The 8,395-nt window shown below is 31.0% G+C and overlaps 1 protein-coding gene across 2 annotated transcripts in view; it reads right to left on the reverse strand.

Annotated features, from left to right (window-relative positions):
• LOC119614173 (putative phosphatidate phosphatase) overlaps positions 1-8,129 on the reverse strand; it is a 31,359-nt gene extending 23,230 nt beyond the window's left edge. The window contains exons 1-2 of one of the 2 annotated variants that reach the window (XR_005232307.1): positions 7,984-8,129; positions 7,613-7,901 (exon numbers count right to left, since the gene is read on the reverse strand). The gene's annotated coding sequence lies outside the window, so the exon portion shown is untranslated. Of the gene's footprint in view, positions 1-7,612; positions 7,902-7,983 lie in introns of those variants that run through there. The other variant, XM_037970289.1, reaches the window with a different exon arrangement.
• Positions 8,130-8,395: the final 266 nt, after the last annotated feature.

The raw sequence follows: 8,395 nt of genomic DNA on the forward strand, positions 1-8,395 counted from the left end.
CTAGTCTATAGTCTAGCCTATAGTATAGTCTGGACTAGACTATAGTACTATTTTTGTTATATGCACTATTTTAAAATTGACCATGCATGATCCCACATATAGGTATGTACATACATATGTACATACCTAGAATCAAAACCTTGTCATGTTTCGATTTATGAGGTGTCATATGGGAGTAAGATTAATTGCAAAATTTGGTCATTTTTTAAAGCCTTTATATACGGACATTAGTCTAATTTGTGGAAATTTTTAATACCAAGTAAATTGCATCAGTAGAGAATATGCTCCTGCCGTTTAGATCCTATCGTGTTACCAACGGTCTGACGAAAATGACTATGAGTACCCAGAATATATAGATATGTACTACATATGTATATACTTTTACGATTCGACTGCCAATATTTCAATGTGTTACAAACGGATTGGCAAAATCAATATATCCCTAGTGTATTGGGATTGTGAGTATAAAAATTAACAATTAAATTATAATCAATAAAAAGTAAGAAATCATATATGTACATGGTATTAAACGATGGAGATAAAATGATCTACGAATTATTGCTTAGAACGCATTCAATTTATACATTTTAGTTCGAACATGTTACGATTTTCTTCATATTTTTCTCCAATTAAAGTAACCAGTGGGTTGTGGCCCTTTTCGTTAACGATTGACTGCCTGAGGTCGCAGATCTATCTTCAAAGTCTGTTTATATTATTGAGTATCATTGAGAATTTAAATCCTTCATTTTAACATCTTAGGATGGACCAAAAATAACAATCCAGCAATGGTACTTAAATACTGGTGCTATGGATCATTAGATGCCACATGTGTAGAAGGCTAAAGAATGTTCAATAATGTAAAATTATAAACTCATGATGTTATTTAAACTGAGTAAAAACTAAATATTTTAATAATACTTATTTAATAACATTCATACGAGTATTGAAAAATATTGTTTTATATATATAAACCCATTTGCAGATAACAAGATTTTGTCTATCAGACAATCTGATAAGATTACTTATAATAATCTTTAGTAAATAGAATTAAATTAATTAAATAACTACTTGTAAAACTAAATACTAAAGTTGGCTAACGTTTCGAAATGGTGAAAAGGTAACGGTAACGCTAATTTCGCATATTTCCGTAACGATTTCTTAGACGTAATGTTAGTGAGCTCAATGTGATCGAGAAATTCCCTCACGTAAGTATCTTTTTCCGATATCAATTTCGAATCTTTGAAATATATATGTTTTAGTTCTATTTTATGAAATGGATCACAATGGACCCAGAGGGTAGCCGAGTAAAGTATTATGTACCCCTAAACTAAGGAAACTAGGGAAAAGTTCAGACGTAAAATTTGTTGTTGTAACAGTTTCTGGATGTTTTTCCCTGGGGAAAAAACTTCCGGTTGATACAGCTGTTGCTGCGTCGACAATATTTAGCCGATTGAGAATCGGGTCGTTCCGGACCGGAGATCCAATTGACTTGGGAACGCGTAAAATTTGTACTTATTTGTAGTTACATGTATAATTATTTGTAAGATTTTACTAGAATCCTTCTAAGTAATGCATTATGTTGTATTGAAAAGTAAGTTATTGGGTAAGTTATAGTTATTACCATGTATTTGCTGAATTACTATCTCTCTTTACATTATTTTAGCTATTTCTCTGCAGAATTATGCATTTGTATCTCTTGTTTCAATCAATAGTAAATAATTGGCAGCCACTAAATGAACATGAACTTGAGGAGTTCATGTACTATTTATTGATTGCCGTTTCCTTTGATCTATTAATACCTACAGTCGATACATATTTATTTACAATACACAAATAATTAAACACTAATTTTAAACTCATGATCAAAATAAAACAATATGATGTGGTTCCACAAAATAAATACTTTGTTTCGTGCAGACAAGTACAAGCTCGATACATATTCCACCTCTTTACAACGCCCACTTACTGCTGCTTTTTGGTGGCTGGTGGCACAAACAAATGAATGACAGGTACAAAAAAATAAACCGAAGCAGATACAAGATACAGATACAAAAAATCAAACGATACTCCAACATCCATAAATAAACTTATACGTTGATTTTACAGGATTTATCTTCTACAACCATTAAAAATACAGAATTTTAAATTCAACTAAAATAGAATAATAAAAACTAAACATGTGATTGCCAGCCAATATTTAATTCACACAAACAATTCGTCTTACTGACAGATAGACCGACATACAGACTAACTGTCTGCTTAACTGACTGACTAAGTTGGCGAATAAATGAATGAGTGACTAACCAACCGACCTTGACCATGATTATAGATTTTTTTCACTGATGTGAATGAAAAATACATTGCGTTGTTTCACTTTTCAGAATATAGTTCTGGTTTTCTTTGTGTGAATTTAAAAGCGTGGCAACACAAACAATATAATCAAAAATTTATAATCGTGGGAGTAATAGTATTGAAATATTAATTTCTAGACGTAATAACGTTGAAATATGTTCGATTTATTTATTTAAAGTCATTTTATTTTACATTAAAAACCATTACTTCGTTTCTGTATTTTTCTCGAATCGAGAGAAAAATTAAAATATAATAGTCTTCCAGTTTTTAACAGTGTGATTCAGATTATTTTTAAACTATACCCATTACAATTTAATAAGAAATGTTTGAAATCCTTGTATTCACCCTGTTTTACACAAGATGATCATGAATTTTTCGATAAATTTTCTCGATGCGAGAATTTCAGAAACGGGGTATAGTAATTTGTATTTATTTTTCTCAAATACATAGTATATTGAACAATTTTTTTTCGTATTTGGCAATTTTCCATAATTTTACTCTTTTATATCTAAATCCTTTTTTGTTTGTCAAACTTTCTAAACGAATTTAAACATTTTAAGGTAAAATGTGGTCCGATGTTCACGAACGAGTAAGGCCACCACTCACGAACGTCGTTCCACAAGATAATTCGATAATTCGAATCTGTTCAGTTGGAACCACCTATCGACCAAATTATAGCGTCGAATTATACTAAATTTACTCCACATTTACATTTACTCTACACTTCACACATGTGAATTTTATGAAAGTTATAACCGTAATGAAAATACGTACATATATACCCCGGACTACAAATTATTGAAATTATGTTGTTCTATTTTGGAAATTACAGTTTTGTGAATGCTGTAAAGATGAAGAAGAGACTACAGACCTGGTTAACACAAAATGACTCTATGTCTAAAAATGTTCCATCCCAGGGACATCAACTTTTCTAAAGAATTAAGATGCACTGAATCCGAGATAAGTTTGATTTAAAAAAGTCGAGATAAGTCTGATTTAAAAAAAAAAACAGGTAGGAAAGTATAGTCGGGTATGGCCGACCATATGATACCCTACACCACTGAGTATGTTAAAAATGTGGATTATTTTTAATAATAAAACATTTAAGTTGTTTACCTTAATTCCGAAATATTTTAACAATTTGTTGTAAGAGAAGTGATTTTCTAAAGGAGGGGTTATATGGGGGCAAGTGTAAATATGGGCCTATCCTTATAGATTTTAGTATATGGCTTTATGTTTACATTAGAGTTATGTATGTTAGATTTCATCGTGATAGTACTGTCTATTAGTGAATTATTGACTTTCAAGTCATTTTCTGAAGGATACTTTGTATGGGGGCTAGGGTCAAATAAAGTCCGATAATTCCCAAAATCGGTAGTATTATTATATTATAGGCTTCGTCGTTGGGCCGAAAAGCACGTATGGTCCAAATTTCATCAAAATATCGACCTGTACCTTGCGCACAAGGTTTACATGGACAGCCAGCCAGCCAGCCGGACGGACGGACATGGATTAATCGACTCAGAAAGTGATTCTGAGTCGATCGGTATACTTTAAGGTGGGTGTAGGACCAATATTTTGTGCGTTAAAAACATCAGCACAAACGTATAATACCCTTCCCACTATGGTGCTGTAAGGTATAAAAAGAAACTCCGTTCTTTGCCAAGTTCGTGACATTATTTAGGCGAAATTATGTTGGAACTAGGAAAACAGCGTGCGAGAGGAAGGATAGAGGTAGTAGTGTTTATGGATATTTTATTTAATTATTTTCATATCGAAATTGGCGGAAATAGGAAGTTTGTTCCACATACAAACAGTACGACTGAAGTATGAATTTTCCCTGTCGTGCGGTCCACTGACCAATCACCCACAAATGTGTGTGTTCTTGATGGAAAACGTGTGTTGCGTAAAAACATCGAAATTTTAACGATGTATTTTTAGAACAGCAAAATGTAGTCTGGCGTAGCTGACCCTATACTTGATATATTAAACAAGATGTTATTCTTTATAATAAACCTTAAATTCGATATACATATTTAAGCTATTTATTGATGAAAACCTAACTTTTATGGAGGTTAGAGTCAATTATAGTGGCGATTATTATAAATGTTGTTGAAGGGATTAACATTTATATACAAAAATGTTGTCTATGCCGAATTATCGTGATACTGGTGTTAAAATTAATTTCAAAGAAGTATGTGTCAAATTCCAACTTTTATCTTGCGGCCAGACTAATGGACGGACAGACGAATGTGGTTAAATCGACTCAGAAAGTGATTCTGATTCTAAACCAATTAGTATAAGTTACACTATTAATTTTGTTTGTTACAAACATAAGCATAAAACCCTAATACCCACCTTTTTAGATTCAACTACGTAATTTAAATTGATTTTCTAAGGGGTAATTAATATATTGAATGGGGTTTAATATGTTCCCACTTTTTCTACACTTTACAGTATGATTTATGATATTTCGAACGATGAGTAATCTGGAATTTATGTCAAAGATATTCGAGAAATGCAGACTAAACTATAGACTATACTATAAACTAGTTTAGTCTAGTCTATAGTCTAGTCTATAGTCTAGTCTATAGTCTAGTCTATAGTCTAGTCTATAGTCTAGTCTATAGTCTAGTCTATAGTCTAGTCTATAGTCTAGTCTAGTAGTCTATAGTCTAGTCTATAGTCTAGTCTATAGTCTAGTCTATAGTCTAGTCTATTAGTCTAGTCTATAGTCTAGTCTATAGTCTAGTCTATAGTCTAGTCTATAGTCTAGTCTATAGTCTAGTCTATAGTCTAGTCTATAGTCTAGTCTATAGTCTAGTCTATAGTCTAAGTGCTATAGTCTAGTCTATAGTCTAGTCTATAGTCTAGTCTATAGTCTAGTCTATAGTCTAGTCTATAGTCTAGTCTATAGTCTAGTCTATAGTCTAGTCTATAGTCTAGTCTATAGTCTAGTCTATAGTCTAGTCTATAGTCTAGTCTATAGTCTAGTCTATAGTCTAGTCTATAGTCTAGTCTATAGTCTAGTCTATAGTCTAGTCTATAGTCTAGTCTATAGTCTAGTCTATAGTCTAGTCTATAGTCTAGTCTATAGTCTAGTCTATAGTCTAGTCTATAGTCTAGTCTATATCTAGTCTATAGTCTAGTCTATAGTCTAGTCTATAGTCTAGTCTATAGTCTAGTCTATAGTCTAGTCTATAGTCTAGTCTATAGTCTAGTCTATAGTCTAGTCTATAGTCTAGTCTATAGTCTAGTCTATAGTCTAGTCTATAGTCTAGTCTATAGTCTAGTCTATAGTCTAGTCTATAGTCTAGTCTATAGTCTAGTCTATAGTCTAGTCTATAGTCTAGTCTATAGTCTAGTCTATAGTCTAGTCTATAGTCTAGTCTATAGTCTAGTCTATAGTCTAGTCTATAGTCTAGTCTATAGTCTAGTCTATAGTCTAGTCTATAGTCTAGTCTATAGTCTAGTCTATAGTCTAGTCTATAGTCTAGTCTATAGTCTAGTCTATAGTCTAGTCTATAGTCTAGTCAATAGTCTAGTCTATAGTCTAGTCTATAGTCTAGTCTATAGTCTAGTCTATAGTCTAGTCTATAGTCTAGTCTATAGTCTAGTCTATAGTCTAGTCTATAGTCTAGTCTATAGTCTAGTCTATAGTCTAGTCTATAGTCTAGTCTATAGTCTAGTCTATAGTCTAGTCTATAGTCTAGTCTATAGTCTAGTCTATAGTCTAGTCTATAGTCTAGTCTATAGTCTAGTCTATAGTCTAGTCTATAGTCTAGTCTATAGTCTAGTCTATAGTCTAGTCTATAGTCTAGTCTATAGTCTAGTCTATAGTCTAGTCTATAGTCTAGTCTATAGTCTAGTCTATAGTCTAGTCTATTGTCTAGTCTATAGTCTAGTCTATAGTCCAGTCTATAATCTAGTCTATAGTCTAGTCTATAGTCTAGTCAAAAGTCTAGTCTATAGTTTAGTCTATAGTCCAGTCTATAGTCTAGTCTATGGTCTAGTGTAGTCTATAGTATAGTCTAGTCTATAGTTTAGTCTAGTCTAGTGTAGTCTATTCTAGTCTATAGTCTAGTCTATGGTCTAGTGTAGTCTATAGTCTAGTCTAGTCTAGTCTACAGTTTAGTCTAGTCTAGTGTAGGCTATTCTAGTCTAGTCTTGTCTATAGTCTAGTCTATAGTCTAGTTTATAGTCTAGTCTATAGTTTAATCTATAGTATAATCAATAGTCTAGTCTATAATCTAGTCTATAGTCAAGTCTATGAACTATTTTTTCCCTTAATTGCCATTTCAATAACCTCAGATTTGACGGGAAAATCATCAAATTGGCAACACTGCTTTCTGATTCCTTATTGGATTCAAAGGCGGTCTAAACATGTCTGCCCGTAGGGATGTCTGTTGAAAACACGATAGAGTACGAACGAAAAGTGCTTAAAGTCGTAACTTGCTAAAAATACCACTACAGTGATTGTGTGAGGATCAGTCCATAATTGACCTTACCGGCCATATAATGCCCCCTTCTAAAAATGATCATGATTTAAAAAGTAGCTATAGTGAAAAAATTCGAATTAAACAAATTTTGAAGAAATCAAAATCTATCCACCAAATTTTATGAGAATCGGTTCATAATCGGAAAAATACTCAGTAGGAATAAAATTCCTCAAAATAAATTTTTAAGAACCTAAATCACTTTACAAAATTGTATGTCGGTCCATAATTGACGCCATTAAATCCCCCTTACCAAAAAGGGATTTTTAGTAATAAATCGTTCCAATTAATGAGTATTATTATAAAGGTGGACAAAAATTATTTTTGTATAAAGGAATCTCTCTTTAAAATTCGAAAGTACTTGATCTGTAATTCATCAAAGCACTGGGTTTATAACATTAAATATAGCGTGACCGCAAAATTCGTTATGACCAACATGTTTATTATTTGTTTATCTTTTTTATTGCATTAGAACAGTTTGACAATTTATTTAAGGTTGTTATTTTTTTATTGTCTGTTCTTTATATAGTACAAAAAAAAAAAAAAAAAAAAACAAAAGTAAAAAACATTAAATAATCTTAAAAAGCTCAATGACAATTTTTTAAACAAATGGATGATGACTGAGTGGATGATAAAAGAATAAAAACAAAGACAATGAATCAAAAAGTTGCTGCAAATTTTTAGCAATTAATAAACAAATAAATGTACTACTTGATTTAATAATAATCTAATAATAAAATTGAGAGAAATTAAATTTATATTACCTTAAATTTTAGAACAAAAACACATGTAAAATCTGTTGTGGTCTATGGAAATTGAATTATTTTTACAACTTTTTTTTATAATTAAACAATATTAAACACTTGTATAAGAAAAAAATAAAACGTGTAAATATTTTATTATTTTTATTTAATTATTTCTATGGATTTCTTTAATAATTTGTATTGAAATTTTTTCTTTCATTTAAATATTTGTTATTTATTGTTATTTTTTTGCTTTTTTGTTACAATATTGTTGTATTTATTTACATTACGAGAATATTTCTATAAACAACTAACGAAAAAAATAAAACAAAAACAAATAAAAACACACGCATTAAAAATGTTGTTGTTATTTTTGTGTATTGTTGCCGTACCGTGTTGTTGTTCTTTTGTACACAAATTGCGTTTTGTTTGAAGGAGAGTGGTGAGAAGAGAAAAAATAAATCATCAACAACAATTTTTAAAATTCAAATAAACATTGCGACCGTTACAACCGACCGTTTCATGCAATCAGATTTTCACGACTAACAAGATTTAAAAGTGTTGTTTTTTGTTTTGTTGCCAGCGTTCAGGTTTATTCGAGCAACAACAATACTTGAGATTTGTTTTTGGTTTTTTATTATTCTTCTTTGCTTTTGCGATTCTAGTGTTGGTGAGTGTTTATTTAATTTGTATTAAAGTAAAATGAACATGTTTAGGGTAGTTTTGTTGCTAAGTTGGTGAGTTTAAATAATTGGAAGGGCAACATGTTGCCACTAAATGAAGATTGTAATTGTTTAAGGACTT

The sequence above is a fragment of the Lucilia sericata genome, unplaced genomic scaffold (assembly GCF_015586225.1).
Source record: "Lucilia sericata isolate MDLA Ls3-8-SP2 unplaced genomic scaffold, ASM1558622v1 Contig002660F_arrow, whole genome shotgun sequence".
NCBI lineage: Eukaryota > Metazoa > Arthropoda > Insecta > Diptera > Calliphoridae > Lucilia > Lucilia sericata.